General features: G+C 37.4%; 1 long non-coding RNA gene across 1 annotated transcript in view; it reads right to left on the minus strand.

The window, feature by feature from the left end:
• LOC141278824 (uncharacterized) overlaps nucleotides 1-25,384 on the minus strand; it is a 93,452-nt gene that overhangs the window by 47,542 nt on the left and 20,526 nt on the right. Inside the window, exon 2 of the long non-coding RNA XR_012332174.1 lies at nucleotides 17,639-17,765. This is a non-coding gene — a long non-coding RNA (uncharacterized lncRNA). The remainder of the gene's footprint in view (nucleotides 1-17,638; nucleotides 17,766-25,384) is intronic.

Consider the following 25,384-nt stretch of genomic DNA (forward strand, 5'->3'; position numbering starts at 1 on the left):
AAGAAAGATGAGAAAACATTATCCAGATTGAGTTATGGTGAGAAAAAGAGATAGGAAATGCAGAAAAGAGCTTAAGAATTCTGGGGCATGATGACATTTTCTGATGTACACGTAATCTGAATCCTAGAAAGGAGAGGACAGAGAATGAGCAGAAGCAATATCTGAAAACATGATGACATAAATTTGTAAAAACTTATGAAAGACAAAATAATAGAATCTAGAAGGGTTATGAACTTCAAGCAGGATAATTAAAACACCATCTAGACTAATAATAAACACACTATTAGTCAAACTGCTGAAAGTGAAATATAAAGAGAAAATCTTGGAAGCAGCCAGAAGACAAACAGTAAGACGCCTCAACAGAAATGATGAAAATAACAACAACAAAAAAAAACCTAGAAGTTTCTGTAATCAAGTGAAAACAAATACCTTAGAATTCCAAACAGGCAAAACTATCCTTCAAAAATTAAAATAATTTAAGATGGATCATAGAACTAAGTGTAAAAGGTAAATGATAAAACTTCTGGACTAAATAATAAGAAACTATCTTCCTGGCCTTGGGGTAAGCAATTATTTCCTAAACAAAACATACTAACCACAATAAAGAACACTGGAAAATTGGACTTCACTGAAATTAAGAACTTACGTACATGAAAAGACAACGTTAACAAGTGAAAAGGGAAGCCAAAGATCAGAAGACTACAATCATAAGGCATATCCACCCAAAGACTATTACCCAGCAGGAAGGCTGACTATACCACAGGGTTAGTGAGGATGTGGAGAAAGGAACTCTCATAGTTTGCTAATGGGAGTGTTAATTGGTATAGCCACTTTGGAAATCTGTTTGGTGGTATCTATTAAATGGTCTACTCTTAAATGATCAGCAATTTCATTCCTAGTATAAGGAGTGCTTATGTTCACCATGTAAATGTACAAGAATGATCATAGAGCTTTATTCATAATCTCAGTCATCTGAAAACAACCTGAATATGTATCAATATGATATGGGATAAACCAACTGTGGTAATTCATACAATGGAATATTATTCAGAAAACTGCTACATGCCACAGAATGAATGGATCTCATAGATACAATGTTGTGCAAAAGAAAGCAGGCACAAAAAAGTATATACTGTATAAGTCCATTTATATGAAGGTTAAAAGCAGGCAAAACTAATTTGTGGTTATAAAGGTCGGGATAGTGTTAGCTCTGGGGAAATCTTGATTAGGAGGATACAACAGAGCCTTCTAGCCTGCTGGAAATTCTTCTAGAGTGAGCTAGGTCATGGTGACGTAAGTGTTTACATATGTAAAAATTCATTTACCTGTAATGAAAGACATTTTCAGAAAAAGAAAAAAAATGAGAGACTTAATCAATAGTAGGTGTGCATTAAAAGAAATAAAAAAGGCAGTGCTTCAATTAGAAAGAAATGATCCTTGATGAAAGCATGGAAATGCAGGCAGCAGTAAATAGCAACAGAAAGGGTAAAATGTGGGTTAACATTAACTGTATAAAACAATAATAGTAATGCCAAATGACATTTGTAATATCTAGAACTAAAATACGTGACAGCAATAGCACAAAGGGAGGCAAGGAGCAGTTAACAGAGTGGAAGTGTTCCAAAATCCTTGCATTGTCTGGTACTTGTAAAAGTACTAGTTTATAATAGACTTGAGTAAGTGAAGGATGTATGTCATAATCTCTAGAGAAGTAATGCAAGCCACAAATGAGAATCACATAAGTAGATCTTCAATTTCTAGCAGTTATATTTAAAACTAGTAGGAAAAAAAACAGGTGAAATTAATTTTAATAATATTTTTCTAACCTAATATATCTAAGATATAAATCAATATAAAATTATTAATGAGGGTCTTTAAAATAATAAATCTTCAAAATCTGTTGTCTTACTTTTATAGCACATCTCAAAGTGGACTACCCACATTTCAAGTCCTCACATGTGGCTACTAGCTAACATACTGGACAGCCCAGCTCTAGAGCAGTGATTCTCAAGAAGAGGGATTGTGACCCACAGGGGATATGTGACAATGTCCGAAGACATTTTTGATTGTCATGATTGTAGCAGCATGGGTGGTACTATTGGTATCTAGTGGGTGGAAACCATGGATGCTGCTAAACATCCTATAATATACACAGAACAGCCTCCTCCCAGCCCATAAAGAATTCTTCAGTCCAAGATATCAATCATAACATGGTTGAGAAACCCTGCCCTAGAGTAACCTGTAAAATAAAAGTTAAAAGTTATATAACTAATAAGCTAATTGTGGGAAGGAGGAGAATGAACGGTAAAAACTACTCGACTAATTCAAAAGAGTAAAAGAATGGAGAGAAAAAAGGAATATAGAACAGATGGGACAAATAGAAAACAAGTAGTTATATTAGTTAATTTATGCTAAATAAATACATGGATTAATATTCTAATTAAAGATTAAGATTGTCAGATGGGGAGAAAAGTCCCTACCTATATGTTGCAAAATTTTTTTTACATATTAGGGTGCATAAAAGTTGAAGGTAAAATGGTTACAAAGGCTATACCTTGTAAACTCCAACCAAAATAAAACTGGTAGAGCAATGCTAAGATCAAAATAGGCTTTAATGCAAGATGTATTACTAGAAGCAAAGAAAGATATTTCATAATGATACAAAGGTCTTCCATCAAAGTGATGGAAGTGACTGATTTAAAATTCCAGATGACCACATTACTTCACTGATATAAATGTTTCAATGTCTCCCCATTGACCTTGAATAAAGCTCAAACTACAATTATAGTAGATAAGTTCCTCCAATAATCACCTGCTTTACCATTAACATCTCATGACATTTCTTCTCACAAAATTCATGTTCAGCAGTGTTGAAGAGCATGCAGTTACTCAAAATTATCTTATCATTTTATGCTCTCTGTGTTTTTGCTCGTTATTAGTCCCACTCCCTGTAATGCTTTTCTTCATGGAAATCATCTGAAAAAGTTCTATTTATCTTTCAAAGCTGTATTCTGTTATATCCTAGCTAAATCTTTTCTGACTGACCACCATATATAATTCTTCCCTCTTCTGTGTACCTCTGTACCTCATGGATACTTAAAAAATAATTTCTTGTACAATTCTGCTGTTTCTGGTAGCCAGCAGGAAGATATTAGGCACTCAGTAATATATATTTTTAGAAGTTACAGAATTTTATTTACTAAAGCAAAAATTTAGCTACAGACCTCTGCGACAACATTAAATGCAACAACATTTGAATTATAGGGGTCCCAGAGAAGAAGAGAAAAAGAAAGGGAATGAGAAAATATTTGAAGAAATTATAGTTGAAAACTTCCCTAATATGGGAAAGGAAATAGTTCATCAAGTCCAGTAAGCACAGAGAGTCCATTACAGGATGAATCCAAGGAGAAACATGCCAAGAGATACTAATCAAACTATCAAAAATTAAATACAAAGAAAAAATATTAAAAGCAGCAAGGGAAAAACAACAAATAACATACAAGGGAACCCCCATAAGGTTAACAGCTGATCTTTCAGCAGAAACTCTGCAAGCCAGAAGGAAGTGGCAGGACATATTTAAAGTGATGAAAGGGAAAAACGTACAACCAAGATTACTCTACCCAGCAAGGACCTCATTCAGATTTGACGGAGAAATTAAAACATTTACAGACAAGCAAAAGCTAAGAGAATTCAGTACCACCAAACCAGCTTTACAGCAAACGCTAAAGGAACTTCTCTAGGCAGGAAACACAACAGAAGGAAAGACCTACAAAAACAAACCCAAAACAATTAAAAAAATGATAATAGGAACATACATATCGAAAATTACCTTAAATGTAAATGGATTAAATGCTCACACCAAAAGACATGGACTGGTTGAAAATAAGACCGGTATATATGCTGTCTAGAAGAGACCACTTCAGACCTAGGGACACATACAGACTGAAAGTGAGGGGATGGAAAAAGATATTCCATGCAAATGGAAATCAAAAGAAAGCTGGAGTAGCAAATCTCATATCAGACAAAACAGACTTTAAAATAAAGACTATTACAAGAGACAAAGAAGGACACTACATAATTATCAAGGGATCAATCCAAGAAGAAGTTATAACAACTGTAAATATTTATGCACCCGACATAGGAGCACCTCAATACGTAAGGCAAATGCTAACAGCCATAAAAGGGGAAATCAACAGTAACACAATCATAGTAGGGGACTTTAACACCCCACTTTCACCAATGGACAGATCATCCTAAATGAAAATAAATAAGGAAATACAGTTTTAAATGATATATTAAACAAGATGGACTTAATTGATACTTATTGGACATTACATCCAAAAACAACAGAATACACTTACTTCTCAAGTGCTCATGGAACATTCTCCAGCATAGATCATACCTTGGGTCACAAATTAAGCCTTGGTAAATTTAAGAAAATTGAAATCATATCATGTATCTCTTCTGACCACTACGCTATGAGACTAGATATCAATTACAAGAAAAAAATCTGCATGAAATACAAACACATGAAGGCTAAACAATACACTACTTAATAACGAAGAGATCACTGAAGAAATCAAAGAGGAAATCAAAAAATACCTAGAAACAAATGCCAATGAAAACATGATGACCCGAAACCTATGGGATGCAGCAAAAGCAGTTCTAAGAGGGAAGTTTATAAGTACAATCCTACCTCAAGAAACAAGAAACATATCAAATAAACAACCTAACCTTACACCTAAAGCAATTAGAGAAAGAAGAACAAAAAACCCCCAAAATTAGCAGAAGGAAAGAAATCATAAAGATGAGACCAGAAATAAATGAAAATGAAATGAAGGAAATAATAGCAAACATCAATAAAATTACAAGCCAGTTCTTTGAGAAGATAAACAAAATTGATAAACCATTAGCCAGACTCATCCAGAAAAAAAGGGAGAAGACTCAGATTAGTAGAATTAGAAATGAATAAGGAGAAGTAACAACTGACACTGCAGAAATACAAAGGATCATGAGAGAGTACTACAAGCATCTCTATGCCAATAAAATGGATAACCTAGAAGAAATGGACAAACTCTTAGAAAAGCACAACATTCCAAGACTGAACCAGGAAGAAATAGAAAATATAAACAGACCAAAGACAAGCACTGAAATTGAGACTGTGATTAAAAATCTTCCAAGGAAACAAAAGTCCAGGACCAGATGGCTTCACAGACGAATTCTATCAAACATTTAGAGAAGAGGTAACACCTATCCTTCTCAAACTCTTCCAAAATATAGCAGAGGGAGGAACACTCCCAAACTTATTCTATGAGGCCAGCATCACCCTGATACCAAAACCAGACAAAGATGATGCAATGAAAGAAAACTACAGGCCAATATCACTGATGAACATAGATGCAAAAATCCTCAACAAAATACTAGCAAACAGAATCCAACAGCATATTAAAAGGATCACACACCATGATCAGGTGGGGATAAACATTCCAGGAATGCAAGGATTCGTCAATATATGCAAATCAATTGGTGTGATATACCATATTAACAAATTGAAGGAGAAAAACCATATGATCATCTCGATAGATGCAGAAAAAGCTTTCAACAAAATCCGACACCCATTTATGATAAAAAGCCTCCAGAAAGTGGGCATAGAGGGAACTTACCTCAACATAATAAAGGCCACATATGACAAACCCACAGCCAATATCATTCTCAGTGGTGAAAACCTGAAACCATTTCCACTAAGATCAGGAACAAGACAAGGTTGCCAACTCTCACCACTATTTTAATCAACATAGTTTTGGAAGTTTTAGCAACAGCAATGAGAGAAGAAAAAGAAATAAAAGGAATCTAAATCAGAAAAGAAGTAAAGCTGTCACTGTTTGCAGATGACATGATATTATGCATAGAGAATCCTAAAGACGCTACCAGAAAACTACTAGAGCTAATCAGTGAATTTGGTAAAGCAGCAGGATACAAAATTAATACACAGAAATCTCTTGCATTCCTATACGCTAATGATGAAAAATCTGAAAGAGAAATCAAGTAAACACTCCCATTTATGACTGCAATGAAAAGAATAAAATACCTAGGAATAAACCTACCTAAGGAGACAAAAGACCTGTATGCAGAAACTTATAAGACACTGATGACAGAAATTAAAGACGATACAAACAGATGGAGAGATATACCATGTTCTTGGATTGGAAGAATCAACATTGTGAAAATGACTATACTACTCAAAGCAATCTACAGATTCAATGCAATCCCTATTGAACTACCAATGGCATTTTTCACAGAACTAGAACAAAAAATTTCACAATTTGTATGGAAACACAAAAGACCCTGAATAGCCTAAGCAATCTTGAGAAAGAAAAACGGAGCTGGAGGAATCAGGCTCCCTGACTTCAGACTATACTACAAAGCTACAGTAATCAAGACAGTATGGTACTGGCACGAAAACAGAAATATAGATCAATGGAACAGGATAGAAAGCCCAGAGATAAACCCACGCATATATGGTCAACTTATTGTTGATAAAGGAGGCAAGAATATACAATGGAGAAAAGACATTTTCTTCAATGAGTGGTGTTGGGATAACTGGATAGCTACATGTAAAATAATGAAATTAGAACACTCCCTAACACCATACACAAAAATAAACTCAAAATGGATTAAAGACCTAAATGTAAGGCCAGACACTATAAAGCTCTTAGAGGAAAAAACATAGGCAGAACACTCTATGACATAAATCACAGTAAGATCCTTTTTGACCCACCTCCTAGAGAAATGGAAAGAGAACAAAAATAAACAAATGGGACCTAACAAAACTTAAAAAGTTTTGCACAACAAAAGAAACCATAAGCAAGATTAGAAGACAACCCTCAGAATGGGAGAAAATATTTGCAAATGAAGCAACTCACAAAGGATTAATCTCCAAAATTTACAAGCAGCTCATGCAGCTCAATATCAAAAAAACAAACAACCCAATCCAAAAATGCACAGAAGACCTAAACAGACATTTCTCCAAAGAAGATATACAGACTGCCAACAAACACATGAAAGAAAGCTCAATATCACTAATCATTAGAGAAATGCAAATCAAAACTACAATGAGGTATCACCTCACACCAGTCAGAATGGCCATCATCAAAAAATCTACAAACAATAAATGCTGGAGAGGGTGTGGAGAAAAGGGAACCCTCATACACTGTTGGTGGGAATGTAAACTGATACATCCACTATGGAGAACAGTATGGAGGTTCCTTAAAAAACTAAAAATAGAATTACCATATGACACAGCAATCCCACTACTGAGCATATACCCTGAGAAAACCATAATAGAAAAAGAGTCATGCACCACAATGTTCAATGCAGCTCTATTTACAATAGCCAGGACATGGAAGCAACCTAAGTGTCCAATGACAGATGAATGGATAAAGAAGATGTGGCACATATACACAATGGAATATCACTCAGCCATAAAAGGAAACGAAATTGAGTTATTTGTAGTGAGGTGGATGGACCTAGAGTCTGTCATACAGAGTGAAGTAAGTCAGAGAGAGAAAAACAAATACCGTATATATGGAACATATATGGAACACATATATATGGAATCTAAAAAAAAGAAGAAAAGGTTTTGAAGAACCTAGGGGCAGGACAGGAATAAAGACGCAGATGTAGAGAAGGGAATTGAGGACATGGGGAGGGGGAAGGGTACCTGGGATGAAGTGAGAGGGTGGCATGGACTTATATATGCTACAAAATGTAAAACAGATAGTGGGAACCAGCCACATAGCACAGGGAGATCAGCTTGGTGCTTTGTGACCACCTAGAGGGGTGGGATAGGGAGGGTGGGAGGGAGACGCAAGAGGGAGGGGATATAGGGATATATGTACACGTATAGCTGATTCACTTTGTTAGAGAGCAGAAACTAACACACCATTGTAAAGCAATTATACTCCAATAAAGATGTTAAAAAAAAGAAAGAAAAAAAGACTGAATAATGAAGAAACAGAAAATCAGAATGGACCAATTACTGGTAAGGAGATTGACTCAGTAATCAAAAATTTCCAAGCAAAGAAGAGTCCAGGACCAGACGGCTGCACTGGTGAATTCTACCAAACATTTAAAGAATTAGTATCAATCCTTGTCAAACTCCTTCAACAAATAAAAGAGGAGAGAACAATTCCAAACTTATTTTCCAAGGCCAACATTACCCTGATACCAAAACCAGATGAGGACACCCATGATGGTTGGGGGAAGTGGGTGAAGGTAGGCAAAACGTACACACTTCCAGTTTTAAGATAAATAAACTCCGGGGAAGTAATGTACAGCATGGTGACTACAGTTAACACTACTGTGTTGTTTATTTGAAAGTTGCTAAGAGAGTGGATCTTAAAAGTTCTTATCACAAGAAAAAAAAATTGTAACTATGTGAGGTGATGGATGTTGACTAAACTATTGTGGTAATCATTTCACTATATATACATATATCAAATCATTATGTTGTACACCTTAAATCAATACAATGTTATATGGCAGTTAGACCTCACTAAAAATGGAAAAAAGAAGAATTTGCAAAGTAAATTTGACACTTACTTAACAATAATGCATACTTGTTATTGTCCTGAATGATAATTAGGAGTCTGTGGTGAACAATTATTTTAATGGTTGCAATTATATTACTGTTACAGTAGAGTCAAACTCTCCCTCTTTTAAGAAATTAATTTTCTTGATTTTTTTCAATAAAAAGGGTAAATATTAAAAGTCTATTCTGATTCTATAGGCAGTTTAACTTGATCACACTCATGCTGATTGATTTACACATTGAAAAATCCTAGATCTTGAATTCCTACTTCACAGACTTATGGGGATTAAATGTTGTTCAAGTTTATGTTGTTGAAGATGAATTGTATTCCTCAAACCTCTTCCCCTATTATCCAGTCAAGACTCAGGGCAGACAAGACCATTCCTCTTACCTGTACTCCCTGCCATAGACAACGTCATTACATGATGAAAAGGAGCAGGTTGAATAAAGTGAATGATGGGCAAGGCCCAGGAAGTAATGGATTCAGGTTTTTCATTCATTCCTTCTTTCACAAATATCTGGATGCCCTTCTTAAAGCATCTGAACAACATGTCTGTTCTCTCTTTCCTTAAGGGCTTGCCTGAGAGTACAAGGCAGCACAGATGGGGCTCTGAAGCAATGGATAGATGCTCAAAGTTGGGAAATAAATCTTATCTTTCCACATAATGCAAGTGCTACCTATTGTTTTTAGCTGCCAAGTACACTAGTCAGATTACAGGCCAACTCCAATCATACCTTCTAGTGGCAAAGCTCATTTTCCTGGGCATGTGGCTCAGACCAGGTCAGTCAGAATACTTCTTCCTCTGGTGAGGTAAGTCATCTGATCCAAGCCACAGTATTTCACCAGGATTGTTCTAGATGGAGATAGCAAGGAAGGGCTTACTTTTGAATACTAGAGTTAGAAGTCTGTGAAAATAGATGCCAGTGGTCTTATTGCTCATCCTGTGGAGATAATGAAACCACAGAGAGACAGGAGAGTTACAGATACAGTGAGATATGAGAGAGAGGCAGACAGAGAGAGACTAGGAGACACTGAGTGGTGTTTCCAGGTCTGAGGCTCTGAAAGCTGACATTCCTCAGGGTGTTTGTTAGTCAAGGAAAATTTCTGGGCAGAGGAGGCTGTGTCCTCAGCTCTGTATCACACTTCACCATCTGGAGCTGAAAGCAGCACTGTTCATGCCCACGGCTTAGAATATGTCTTATATAAACAGTTTCTTCAACCTCCGACCTCCAGGTCCTTATCTTCTACCAGCAATGTCCTCAACTCACATGTCACAAGAGAAGCAACTTTTTTCACGTATAAAGGAGTCAATCTCAAGGGAGACATTCACTCAAGGGAACCAAATCTGTTGAAATTCAACTCCTGTCAACCCAGTGAACAATCTTTTATATAATTAAACAAACCCTTCTTTTAAAAATTGTCGTCTTTGCTGTATATTTACATAACAAAAAATTCAAGAGGTTTAATCAGAACAAAGGGGCTGTTTGTCCCAAATGTGGTTCCATGTTTTTGTGAAACAAACAAACAAAAAAAACTATTGGCAGCTTTGAAATGGAAATTTTTTTCAGCTCCCTTACTCTTCTGAACCAAGGTGTCAAGATTCAGTCCTAATTCTAGCTCAAGGTACCCTGCAACTTTCTTCCTCCTAGTAGTCTGTGCAAGAAGCTTTTTGCAGCTTATGCCCTACAAATTGGAACTTAATCCTTTGGATGGTAGGGCAGGTGACTTTTCCATTTTGTTCCAGATGTCACTCTAAAATTCCAGTGCAGATCATAAGCATCTGAGTGGGGTTGTTCTGTGAGTAGTTAGAAATGTAGGACTAAAACAAAGTGAAATGCCAAGGAAAGAAAAAGAAACTTAGGAGAAACTACTGTGGAGGTAATTAGTTGGAGTAATCTGTCATGTGATGGGTTCAGAGCACTGTGACTTAAGGACACCTGTGGCACATTCTTTGGGGCAGGACTAGAAGCCTCCAAAAGAGACCAGGTTATGGACTTCCCTGGCAGCCCAGTGTTTAAGACTCTGAGCTTCTATTTCAGGGGGCACGGGTTCAATCCCTGGTCGGGGAACTAAAACCCCACACGCCAGTTCCCACACGCCGAGAGGTGCCAAAAAAAAAAAAAAAAAAAAAAAAGAAGCAGGTTAGAACACAATGCAGTCCTCATAGCTCTATCTGGGTGTAGTGCAAGCCCTCCTAACTTCTTGCCCTGCCTCTTCGGAAGACACTGTTGCCAATGTGATAACAGCTGAAATCCTGATCAGTCTCTTTCATCCTAAGTATTCACAATAGCTCTCTCTTCAGTCTTGATGCTTTTGCTGCTTGACTGGGTTCCTGACCTGGTCCCACTCCCCTTTCTGCTTTTGTTATTCGCATTAACAACATAAAGGGGATTTTGACCTTCTATGTGACGTGAGATAGGACACAAGACAGTTTGGGTATTATTTTTGTCCCTATGAAGAAAAGGGGTGGGTATTTTAAAGAAAGACCCATAATTACCACAAGTAGGACTATGTTAGAAAAGCGGAGCTACAACAAGGATGGGATTTCAACTGCAGAATGCGAACTAATAACTGGATTGCCCTCATTTTCCTCCATCTCCATCCTGCTGTTTAGTAAGAGACTAGAAGCAGACACTGAGGAAGATTCAGGGTTTGGTGAGATAACATAGGTCCACTGCAGGTTAGGAAAGTCTAGGGTATTGAACTTCTGCTAGAAATGGTTGTATTAAATATTATCATCTTGGAATCCTGGTGTTTCAGATATGATAGATTGGCTTATATAATACGCAGGCCACCCACTTCCCTGACTTTTTCTTATCTGACTCTATTACAGCAGCTGTAACCTAAAAACCCAGTTTCCCAGCCTTTCTTGAAACTGAAGTGCTATGTGACATGGTTCTGGCCTATGAGGTATAAGCAGATGTGATTTAGCACCACTATTTTCCCTCTCTTCTTTTGGCTTGGTTTTTGGTTTTGTAGGACTGGAGGCACTGATGCCATTTGGTACCATGAGGCAACAAGTAAGAGGACAAATGAGAGCATGATAAGGATGATAGACTAAAAAGGTAGAAAGAGTCTGGGTGTCCCATGGCATTGCTGAGCCATAACATTAGTCTGGAACTCCCTATCCCAGGACTTGTGTCAGTGAGACAGTAAACTTCTATTTCTTCAAGCTAGTGCTTTGCATCCTTTTCCATATCTTAGCACACAGGGAAATGATAATATTCATGTTCCACATGTAGGTAGATAGACAAAGCTGCTTAGGACTGTAGACAACCTCTCATACCTTAAATGCCCACTCTAAAGACTAAATGATCACTATCTCAGCTTACTTTTAACCATTTGCAGCTCTCAGAGAATTCTGATTTAAGCCACTTTTAGGCAGGGTTTCTTTTCTCTGAAGCTGAACACACCTTTGATGCACTAGATTCTGAAGAGAATCTTGGGAGGTAAGAAAGTAACTTTTAACCTGAGAAAAAGTGAATGACTTAGCTAACTGAAATTCATAATGAAGGTAAAAAGCAAGTTAGCCTCTGTAAGGTAAAAGGGAAAATGTGGCATGTAAAAAAGAAATTCTGTTGAAAAGGAGGGATTTCTGATTTAAAGAATCAGAGGGTTGGGTTTCCCTGGTGGCACAGTTGTTGAGAGTCCGCCTGCCGATGTAGGGGATACGGGTTCATGCCCCGGTCCCGGAAGATCCCACGTGCCGCGGAGCGGCTAGGCCCGTGAGCCATGGCCGCTGAGCCTGCGTATCCGGAGCCTGTGCTCCGCAACGGGAGAGGCCACAACAGTGAGAGGCCCGCGTACCGCAAAAAAAAAAAAAAGAATCAGAGGGTTGCTCATTGTGATGAGATCAAAGTAAAGGCTCTGCCTGGCGGATGGAATGGAGATGGAGGTCTACAGAATCAAGGGAGGAAAGAAAAGACTAAGGGAAGTGGAGCTGTTACATTACCTTAGGGTATAGAGGATACTGGAAGAAGGTACTGTTGTAGCCTGAAGGTATCCAAGGAGAAGGAAGAGGTCTCTGCTAGAGGAGAACTGTGATGCTGTGAACAGGGGAAGGGGAGTTTGACTGAGGATTTACATTTCACATTATGAGACTGGAAGGGAAGGTGCTCACTCTATTGTCTAGAAGTAGCATTGGGAATCTAGGAGAATATCAATTCTGAGGAATGGACCATATATTTCTCCTTCTCTCAACCTTGCCATTCCCACACCTCCCCTTTGACCTTTTCCTGCTCCTCCTCTTCTGGTCAACTTAGGTTAGATTGCAGCACTGAAAATAAAATATATAGATGAGTATATTTTTCCAAACTTCCTTGCCTGATGACAAAGATTCTCTCCTTGACTGAACCCTACTCAGTTTCCGTAGAACTCTTTTTCAGCTAGGCCTGACTAGGTGTTCCTTTCAGCATTTTCCAATTTTATCAAGAATCCTGATAAGCCACTTTAACCCTCAATATGTAATTTGCTTCCTTATTTGCCACCATCCCCCAGGTGGTGTCTGATCACCCTGGCCTGCCTTCAGCAAGAATCCTGTTAGGTCAGTTTCGCCAGACTCCCCCCTTACCCCTGATATTTCCTCTTAGTAATGACCATCCCCCACTCCCAGCTCTGCTCCATGGCTAAAACCTCCCACTTGCCTCTGCTGTATTGGGAGTTGAGTCCAATCTCTCTCTCCCACTGCAAGATCTCACTGCAGTTTGTCCCTACATCCATTGCGATGGTCCCCCTTGAATAACATCTGCCTTACTTACCACCTTCAACAAGGGTCATGGATAATATTTTCTTTAACAATTTGAATAATATTTTTTCTCTAATGTTGATTAGGAGTTAACAACAATGAAATGATAATGGTTATTACTGTAGATAATATAGGTATTACAGACAATATACTGTTGAACGCATACTAGATGTCTGATACCATTCAAAGTGCTATACAAATATTAACTCATTTAATTATCATAAAAACCCAACCAACTTTGTGTTAAGGCAGCATTGAGCATTATGATTTGGTGTGTGAAAGACAAAATGCACTACACAATTAAGGAAATTATTTTATTTGTCTGACTGCAGTAAAGAGACTATTTAATGAGGAATGTCTCAAAGAAAAGGGAGAGGCCTGGGGTTTTATAGGGGCAGATAAACAAGGGTGTCATCTGCCATGTGGGGTAATGCGGAATGACAGAGACATCTCGGAACATGTGAGGCCAGAGTTGTGCTTTGTAGTTAGCCATTTCCCAGAACATGAAAGGGTACACGGATTTCTCAACCACTGCTGCTCGAAACACAGAGTTCAAATAAAAGTTCAACACTGTCAGGTGAACGAAGAATGAGAGAAGTATCTGAATGTATCAAACAATTTAATGATAATTTTCATTAAATTTCATTCAACTCTACACCCCTAATTCAAACCCTTTAACGTTAATTAAATGCAAGGCCTGTTATTCTACATGTTATCTAAAATTATCTACTGTTAAATTTAAGGAGAATGGAAAACAGGATCATCCTCAGTGCTACATCTTAAGAAAAGCCAACACGTGATAGACAACTGGAAGGTGGTTACTTATGATACAAAATGATGGCTTAAAGTTTTTAACAAACTTCCCAGTGATTTAATTTTGGAAATAGTATCAACAGTGAAAGGCCACCCAAGAACATAATAATAAGAAAAATAAGATTGCTCTCTGGGAAAGCTACTCTTATGGCTTTTACAAAAAATAGGAACAGGTCTGTCTAGGTCATAGGTTATCCCCAGAACATCAAATAGTGCTTTGCATAGAGTAGGTCTCAAATATTTGCTTAAATTAGTGACTTTGTAGGAGTAAACTTGGAGACTGTGTAGAGCTACAGGATTAAAGATTTTGGGAATGTCTCAAACTCTAATCAAAACAACCTAGGTGCAATCTTGAGAGGCAAGTCTGGAATGTGATTAAAGTTAAATAAGTAAAACCCTAAGTAGTGGTATATCTCATTTAGAAAAATGATGTTAAACATAGGGGTTCAAAACACACCACCCCCCAAAATACTAATTTGGCATATTAACTGTTTTGAGCTACAGACACTAGAAAAACAACAAATGCAAGAAAGGCAAGCTGACCTCCCCTTTTCTTCCTGAACACAGGAGAGAAAACTCCCTTGCAAAAGATGTCCTCCTGCACCTGGAGGAAGAGAACATTCTTATCACCAGAGACAGGGAGTCAAGGTTGTGAAGAAACTGCACAAACAAACCTTGTTAAACTAACCCTTATCTTCCTTTACTCTCCCCATGTATTTTAGGTACTTTTCCATAATTACTACAGTTTGTTCAATCTAGTATACAAGCACACAGGTCTAACCACTTTTTGGGTCTTCATTTTCCTGTGAAGACATCCATGTACATGTGGAAATAAAATTTGTATGCTTTTCTCCTGTTAATCTGTCTATATCAATTTAATTCTCAGGTTCAGTCAGAGGCCCTAAGAGGACAGAGGAAAAGTTTTGTCTCCCTTACATAAACAAAAAGGTAAATTCTGTTTGGGGTAGAGAATATGAAACCCCCAGATACAAAGTTGCTAACGTCCATCCAAGCACTGTCCAGGCAGAGAATGTTCAGACTGATGAAAATGGCTGAGGAGGTGACAGCTCCAAGCTTCTTTAACCTGATTCCCTTAACCAATATAATTGATGTCCCTATTCTAATCCCATGCTTCCTAAACAACATTGTAATTCAATTTGGCTTCCTGTGGCTGTCAGAGGACAACTCTTGGATTTAGTACTAACCGTGGCAGAATCGAACTGTAACCATACATTTACCTATTTCTTTACAGATACATCATTAATGGACTATTCTTCCTTGGAAACTAAGAGGCTGAGAAACACAAGCAGTATTATGGTTCGAATTATATTTTAGATAGACTTTTCAGGCTACAGTGTGAAGACTAGATTTAAGAACTATAAGACTGGGATCAGGCTGACTAGTTAGAAGGGAGTTTTTGAGATTGTCCAGGTAGGAGATAATGAGGACCTGAATATGGAACCAATACAGGAAACAGTTCTCTGCACCCTTAATGGTGTTGGTTATTATCTTCTAAATCTGCTTATTTTATAGGTGAGTAATGTTATCTCATTGATGTTTGGATTTCAATGTCTTTTATTAATAATGGAGATAAATATTTATCACTTGATTAATTCTTTTGTTTGACTACTGTTTAATTTTTAAAATTTCATTTTTCTTTTATAAAATGCTTCAGACCTTAAATGTACAAGAGATTCAAATTACCTAGAATTAACCAACAATGGTAATAGGGACATTTAATCACACAAAATCGAATAACACCAATTGAAATGCAAAGCAATCCTATTTTACTTCAATGTAATGCATTAACTTTGGTCTGATCTTCAGCTTTGATTTACACAAAGTTGCCTGGGAGACAGAATTTACTGTCTTAGCATAGACCAAAGGATTTGTGCTGGAAAAGGAGTCCAAAAAATTAATTCTAAGAAACTGAGTAAGTTTATCCAGAATTCAAGCAGTCCCAAGGCTCAGGAAAATAATTTTTTAAGTAACGTTAGAAGAGCAATTCATAAGCAAACTCCTTTATAATATTTTTCTTCCTGATGTTTATTTATTTCAAAATAAGCAAAGATGATAGCAACAAAGGACTTTCTGTTGTTGTTGTTAAAAGAAAGTGATATCATCCACAATCCCATCACGAAAACACGTCTTATTTTAATTTTTTTTTTGCGGTACGCGGGCCTCTCACTGTTGTGGCCTCTCCCATTGCGGAGCAGAGGCTCCAGATGCGCAGGCTCAGCGGCCATGGCTCACGGGCCTAGCCGCTCCGCGGCCTGTGGGATCTTCCCAGACTGGGGCACGAACCCGTGTCCCCTGCATCGGCAGGCGGACTTTCAACCACTGCGCCACCAGGGAAGCCCTAATTTTTTTATTCTTTAGTTTTTGTATCCATGTAGTAGTGTGACTTTGATACCTCTATCTTGTTTGGGAATTCACTCAAAAGAATATCTCTCCTTTTAAATGGCAAAGCTACTGGGTTTTCTACAGCAATGATAGCTAGACATAACTATTAGCAGTATCTAATAGTATTAGATACTATTGCAGTGATTGCTGAACAATTTCTTTCCATGGGCCAACAATTCTTACAACTCAAACTCAAATTTGTAAGATGTGCAAATAGCATTTTAAAATCACTTTACAAATCATTTTGACTTTAGTCATTTCTTTTTATTTCTGTTGTTCTCAAACAAACGCTTGCTAGTATGAAAGTAATATGAAAGTACTGTAGTATTGTGAAAAGGATCCTGGAATCAGAACTGGGCTTTTATCTTAGCCCTGTAACTTATAAGTCACACATTTATCACAAATCTTTTTGAACTTTAGTTTTCTCTTCTGTAAATAAAAACTGTACATGACGGGCTTCCCTGGTGGCGCAGTGGTTGAGAGTCCGCCTGCCGATGCAGGGGACACGGGTTCGTGCCCCGGTCCGGGAAGATCCCACATGCTGCGGAGCGGCTGGGCCCATGCGCCATGGCCGCTGAGCCTGTGCGTCCGAAGCCTGTGCTCCGCAACGGGAGAGGCCACAACAGTGAGAGGCCTGAGTACCGCAAAAACAAAACAAAACAAAACAACTGTACATGATTCTTCTAAGGATTGGATAGTGCCAAATCATAGACTGTGCACTCAGTGAACAAGGTTATGGTTATCAAAGGCGGAAGGTGGGGGGGCAATAAATTGGGAGTTTTGGATTGACATCTACACACTACTATATTTAAAATAGATAACCAACAAAGACCTACTGCGTAGCACAGGGAACTCTGCTCAATATTCTGCAATAACCTAAATGGGAAAAGAATTTGAAAAAGTATAGATACATGTATATGTATAACTGAATCACTTTGCTGTACACCTGAAACTAACACAACATTGCTCATCAACTATACTCCAATATAAAATAAAAATTTAAAAAAAAGGATGCTCCTTTATACTGAATTATGAAGTGACCTAATGGGTGTGGTCAAAATATCAACGCAGAAAAATCTATGCTTACTTGAGCTTTCCTGAGAACATGTGAGGGTCTTTTGATGGATGGCTATAATCAATACCTGAAATACATTTGCCTTTTTTTCATCCAGCACTGCCTCCAACTCTTAAGACTGCTTGATTAACTTCAAAGACTGAAAAACAAAAGTGTAAGCAATAACAATGTAAAATAAAATTCATATTTTATGACAAGAAAAATTTAAACGTAAAAAATTTGCTCTTTGGCCTCCTCTCCCCATTATTGTGTATTGTGTATCTATATTATGCATCAACCAAACCTCCTCCATCGGCAGAAATGCCTGCTCAATCGAAAAGAGCAACATTCTCCTAGCATCAACAAGACAACTCCTTAAAAGATAATATTCCTTTTTGATCCTGTAAGGGGCCAAGATGACGCTTACACTTGGGTTACATAAACTGTCAATAATATGTCATATAATGCACAGCCCTCTGTCTCAAAAAACTTATATAACTGTGCCTTGACTTCTAACGGGTAGAACAGTTCTCAGAGACTTCTGAGATGCTCTTCCAGGGTTATAATCCTCAAATTTGGCTCGAATAAAAATTTCCATTTCTTTCTTAGATCTACTGATTAATTTTTCATTGACAACAAGCAATGGAGAATTTATTAAGTTAAAAAATTTCGTTAAAGCTATAAATAACTATACTTAAAATTCTTAGGTAAGAAAAAGAAACAAAAGGCATCCAAATTGGAAAGGAAGAAGTAAAACTATTTCTGTTCTCAGATGATATAATCTTATATACAGAAACTCTAAAGATTCTGCAAAAAAAAACCCTGTTAGAACTAATAAATGAATTCAGCAAAGTAGCAGGGTACAATGTTAACACACAAAAATAAGTTGCATTTCTATACACTAACAGTGAGCAATCTGAAAACTATGAAAACAATTCCATTTACAATTGCATTAAAAAGAATAAAATACTTAGGAATTAACCAAAAGGGTGAAAGATTTGTATAATGAAAACTATAAAATATTGAAAGAAATTAAAGAAAATGAAAATAAATGGAAACATATTCCATGTTCATAGATTGGAAGACTTATACCGTTAAGATGTCAATACTACCAAAAGCAATCTACAGATTCAATGCATCCCTATCAAAATCCCAGCAATGTTTTTTGCAGAAACAGAAAAATCTATGCTGAAATTCATATAGAATCTCAAAGCATCCTAAATAACCAAAAGAATTTTGAAAAAGGAGAGCAAAGCTGGAGGACCTACATTTCCTAATTTCAAAACTTACTATAAAGAAACAGTAATCAAAACAGTGTGGTACTGGCATAAAGACAGATCTATGATCAGCAGAACATAATAGAGAGCCCAGAAATAAATTCTCTCATATATGGCCAGCTGATTTTTGACCAGGGTGCCGAGACCATTCAGTGGGGAAGGACAGTCTTTCCAAAAAACGTGCTGGTAAAACTGTATATCCACATACAAAAGAATGAAGTTGAACCCCTACCTAACATCATACACAAAAGTTAACCGAAAATGGATCAAAGATCTAAATGTAAGGCCTAAAACTAAAAAACTCTTGGAAGAAAACATAGGGCAAAAGCTTCATAACATTGGATTCAGCAATGATTTCTTGGCTATGACACCAAAGGCACAGAAAACAAAACAAATATAGACAAACTGAACTTCATGAAAATTAAAAAACTGTGTGTATGAAAAGACAATATAAACATAGTAAAAAAGGCAACCCAGAGAATGAGTGAAAATATTTGGAAATCATATATCTGATAAGGGGCTAATATCCAGAACATACAGAGGACTCCTAAAACTCAATAATAGAAAAATAAGAAATGCAATTAAAATATGAGCAAAGGATTTGAATAGACATTTCTCCATGGAAGATATACAAATGGCCAACAAGCATATGAAAAGATGCTCAGTATCCCCAATCATTAGGGAAATGCAAATAAAAAGTACAATGAGAGGCCATCTCATATTATGATAGCTATTAAGATGTGGAGATCCTAGAATCCTTCTGCACTATTGGTGGGAAGGTAAAATCCTGTAGCCACTATGGAAACAGTATGATGGTTCCTCAAATAATTAAAAATAGAATTACCATGTGATCTAGCAATTCCACTTCTGGGTATATATCCAAAAGAATTGAAAGCAGAATTTTGAAGAGATATTTGTACTCCCATGTTCAGAGCAGCAGTACTCACAATAGCTAAAACGTGGCAGCAGCCCAAGTGTTCACAAACTGATAAAGGGATAAGCAAAATGTGGCATACACATACAATAAAGTATTATTCAGACTTAAAAAGAAAATTCTGATATATGTTACAACATGGATGAACCTTCAAGACATTATTCTAAGTAAAATAAGCCAGTCACAAAAAGACAATACCTATGATTCCATTTATATGAGGTACTTAGAGTAGTCAAAATCACAGAGACAGAAAGTAGCATGGTGGTTACCGGGGGCTGGGGGAAGAGGTGAATGAGGCGTTATTGGATACAGTTCCATTTTACAAGATGATAAGAGTATGGAGATGGTGGTGATAGTTGTACAACGTTATCAATATACTTCATACTACTTAACTATACACTTAAAAATGGTTACAATGGTAAATATTTTATGTATTTTACCGTAATAAGAATGAAAAAGAATATGAGTAATAATTATCCCTAAAATTTCTTGAAGTCTTCTTGTTTGTGTCAATTCTTTGTTGTTTTCTAGCACCATGCCTTGCCTAACACGCCGGGTATGACCTGAAGAAGCCCTGTAGGCATATGCTCTTTGTTGCTCATCTCATGGAGGGAAAGAGTAAAGACCATCCAACACTATTTGCAAAACTAGATTCTGGCAACTTGAGATGGATTCTGGTTCCCACTACCGCAAAAAACAGTAGAATTTCTAGCCCCTTGTAGATATTGAGGGGTATCAGAATATACCACCCCAAAATATGCCTCTTTGGCATATGGATTATTTTGAGCTAAAGGCCACTGAGAACCAAAAGATGCAGGAAAAGCCCTACAAACAAGACACAAGTTTTCCTTTTGTAAAGGAAATTACATTTATAAAGGAAATTTTCATTTGTAGAAATGTCTCGCTCTCTCCTACCAGAAGAGGACTCTTAACACTCTTAGCAATGAAGAAAGCACCAACTCAAATTTGCATAACAAACCTTACCAAACAACCCTGTTTACCATAATTTTCCCTGGTCACTTTTTTTTTTAAACATCTTTATTGGAGTATAATTGCTTTACAATGGTGTGTTAGTTTCTGCTTTATAACAAAGTGAATCAGTTATACATATACATATGTTCCCATCTCTCTTCCCTCTTGCGTCTCCCTCCCTCCCACCCTCCCTACCCCACCCCTCTAGGTGGACACAAAGCACCAAGCTGGTGTCCCTGTGCTATGCGGCTGCTTCCCACTAGCTATCTATTTTACATTTGGTAGTGTATATATGTCAATGACACTCTCTCACTTCGTTCCAGCTTACCCTTCCCCCTCCCTGTGTTCTTAAGTCCATTCCCTACGTCTGCGTCTTTATTCCTGTCCAGCCCCTAGGTTCATCAGAATCGTTTTTTTTTTTTTTAGATTCCATATATATGTGTTAGCATACGGTATTTGTTTTTCTCTTTCTGACTTCACTCTGTATGACAGACTCTAGGTCCATCCACCTCACTACAAAGAACTCAGTTTCATTTCTTTTTATGGCTGAGTAATATTCCATTGTATATATGTGCCACATCTTCTTTATCCATTCCTCTGTCGATGGCAATCCTGGTCACTTTTATATAGCTTGCCTCCCCTGTCCAAAAGCCCCCAAACCCCTTTTCCTTTGTTGGTCTTTAAACTCACGTTCTAACCATCCATTTGTGTTACTTATCACTGAGTGCTCCCATGTGTATATGTGCAATGCACATGTTAATACCCTGCTTGTTTTTCTCTTGTTAATCTGTCTTTGGCCAGTCTAATTTGTAGGACCCCTACTGGTAACACTAACATGGGCAGAGGAGGAGATTTTCCTTCACCTACAACATCTTCCTTTTCTCTCTGAGCACAAACCATGGATGTGCCCCTTCTCTACTTTGGTCCTGGTTCTTTGCTTCTCATAGGTAGTATAACCTTGACCAAATCACTTGCTACTTCTTTCCATTGCCTCCAGATCTTACACTTCAATAGTAACAATGACATCAGTTATTCCTACTTGTAAGCCTGCTTTGAAAATCATAAGAGATTTGATATTATTCCATGTGGAGGACCAAGTTGACAGAAATTCCTATGAGGTCATGGGAAAGAGCATATTCTGCTTATAAGCTGGTGAATTTGTTGGAATTTAGTTGTAATCCTGCCCTAGAGCAAGTGATGTTGAGAGTTTCTTTTTCATCACAATCTTACTATGAGCCTCTGACAAGAGTTTGGTAACCTGGTTGGGAAAACAACACATAGACAGAAATGAAATGTTTATAGAACAGCAGCAAATTCTTCCATAAACCTGACTTTTTTTTCTCCCTGCATCAAGGCTCATATGTCATTGATCAATTAGAAGTCATCTCCTTTTCCTCTTAATTCCCATGGTACTATCTACAAGTTGAATTATAATAATTTCTGTGCATATATTTTCTGTTGGTTTTCCCATCAGGAATAGCCCTGCCAGCAGGACAAACACACTCATCCCTGTATTTGAGTGGGTTTGCCTGGGTTTGCCCAGTTACTCTACTTCCATAGCCAATCAACACCCCCTTCCCTTTTTTGTTAATACATTCTTTCACTAGTTATGTTAATATATTCAATAAAGTACTTCAAATCTTGCAGACTTGACTTGGCAGGAATTCTATCTCTCAGGTGACTTTGCCTATAAATTGATTATATGTTAAGTATATAGTTTAACTCTTTGAGGGCAATCTTTTTTATTCAATATCCACATTCTTGTGTGACCACCCAACTGTAGCACTTTGTACTGACAACTGTAGAAAGTAAATTAATGTTTTACTTATAGCCACATTTGAGGTTGGTGCTATATCCTGGACATCAATAGCTATTCTGATGGTGTGAGATGGTATTTTAAGAAATCTCTTAAGTATTGCTCCTCCTTGCAATTATTTCACTTGAGCTTAGGTACCCTGCTGTATTATTTCCATGTGCCCACATTTACATATTTCCATTGTGGTAAACATCTGCATTCATGCTTATTTCCTTCCTTCCTGTCTCAGAAGATGAAGTGTCCCTCCTACTGCTCAACCCACAACAATCTGGCTTCTGCTTATCCCCCACTTCCTTCCCCCGACAACGGAAATTATCTTTACTGAAAGAAAATAATGCATTAAAATTGCCAAATTCAGTGGATCCTTTCCAATATTTATCTTACTGAATTTCTTCTCTACTTCTGATTGCTGGGCAAGCACTTCTCAAAACTATCTTCTATGCTCTTGGCTTCCCTGACATCATTTATTCTGACTCTAATCAAATATGCCTAACCAATTTTATTACTTTCCTTCACAGGCTCCTCCTCTTCTGCCCACAGATTTTAACCTTGGCTGTTTCTGAGGGTTCTTTCTGTCTTCAGGCACTGCTCTTCTCTCTTTGCCTTCTCATGTTGGGTGACAATTAACATGGCTTTAATTACCTCTTATATGCTGACTTTTGAACCTCTCAACCCTGATCTCTCGTTATTTAAACTTATATAACTAACAAGTTACAAATTCCTGAGTATTGGTCATGCTTTGGTATTTCGTACTATGAAAATAAAGCAACACTTTTGTTGACCAAACTTTAAACTCCTCAATCATAGATACTGGTATTAGGTAGAAATCTTTCATGTCATCACAGAGGTATATTCCATACAATTTTCTGAAATTTTTATATTTCACTAGATTTGTGGATGAAAAAGGGGAGAAAATTCTTAAATGTGAAAGAAAAAATTATATAACTGCAGCTGGATATATGATATCTCTCATTGCAGTGTCTAGTGTTCTTTAACTAACGCTATGTTTCTAGCTGTAACTCTACTAGTTTTATATCAATAAATCAAAGCATTTTGTTTGTAAAAGAATCCTTTCAAACTGGTTTAAACAATAAATACATTTGTTATCTCACATATCAGTCATTCTGGAGGCAGAATGGGCTCCAGGGCTAGTTCCTTCAGTAGCAAGAGGACCTAGTTTTGCTCCATTTTTCAATACGCTTATGTCCTATACATTATTATCAAGTAAACTTATTCTGTAATTGTAAGGGTGATTTAGTTTTAAGAAGTCCATCAACATAATCCTTTACACCCACATGCCAGCTCTAGGCATTAGGTCCAGACATAGCAACATTAAAAGAAAGAGGAGACACCATTTTGTCCAGTGGCTCTTTCGAAGAAGTAAAATTTCCTCAGAGACATTAGTAGACTATATTTTACAACTCTTTGTCCACTGTATTAGTTTTCTATTGCTGTCAGAACAAACCATTACAAACTTAGTAGCTTACTACAACACTCATGTATTATCTCACAGTTCTGTAGGACACAAGTCCGGGCAGGCTCTACTGGGTCCTCTGATTAGGGCTTCACAGGCTAACGTCAAGGTGTAGGCTGGACTGGGCTTCTAGCTGAAGGGTCTGAGGAAGAATCCACTTCCAAGTTCACTCAGATTATTCACAAACTCCAATTCTCTGTGGCTGTAAGTCTGAGGCCCCTCTTTCCTTGTTGGCTATCAGCTGGGGGTTGATCTCAGCTCCTCGGGGCTGCCCGCATTCCTCATCAAGTGGTTCCCTTGAATCCTTCTGCTTTGAATCTCTTTCCACCATCAGCTGAAGAAACCTCTCTGCTTTTTTTTTTAGGGCTGGTGTGATTAGACTTGGCCACACAGATAATTTCCCTTTCTTGAGACCAACTGTGCCAAATCACAGAACATAATCAGGAGACTGATATCTCATCATATTCATAGGTTTTAGGGATTAGGGTGGGACATCTTTGAGGGGCCATTTTAGAATCATGCCTACAACAGTCACAGGTGGGTCGCATGCCCTTTCCTGAACTAACCATTGTCCAGGCAATGAATTACCATAATTTGCTCAGATAGTTTTCTGGATGGAGCGGGTGGGTTGGGGGATAAACCACAACGTACATTATGTACTCAAATAATAATGCTTCCCTTGAGAGGTGCCAAATGGGTTCATATATTCTGTCTATAATATATATATATATATTTTCTTACAAAGAATACTATTATCTTGTTAATACTCTATTTTCTTCCTTATTGATCATAATGGTATGATACATGTTGGTTAGCATATCAGTTAAACATTTTAAGGGAGGGGAAAAAAGAGACTTTTTGAAGTGAAGCCTAGCATTCGAGAGCAACAGAAGAGAGTCTGTTTTTCCTATTCTATCACGGTAAACTATCTGTAAAAAGAGATAGCTGATTACTTGTTAAACTCATGGATGGCAGCAGCATTATGGTTACAGCTTTGGAGTTTCTTACAGGTCTTTTTGTAAAATACATAGAATTTGGCAGATGTAGACTGATATTGGTTCAGCTGTTATAGGTAAGTCACTTTAGGTGGCTGGGAACAACTTTCTATAAGAAGCCACTGTCCACTCACATCAACTTTCCAGGACCTCCAGTATTACTTTGAGTACCTTTCTAGGAACTGTCTAATTTCTTGTTCCCTCACTCACTTAGCCCATCTGCCACCCTGCTCTGCCTAGTTTGTTGGAATGTAAGGGCAACCTGGCTGTACAGCATGTCACTCTGTTAATATCCAGTGTACCTTGGGACA

Source organism: Tursiops truncatus, chromosome 5, assembly GCF_011762595.2.
Source record: "Tursiops truncatus isolate mTurTru1 chromosome 5, mTurTru1.mat.Y, whole genome shotgun sequence".
NCBI classification, from domain to species: domain Eukaryota; kingdom Metazoa; phylum Chordata; class Mammalia; order Artiodactyla; family Delphinidae; genus Tursiops; species Tursiops truncatus.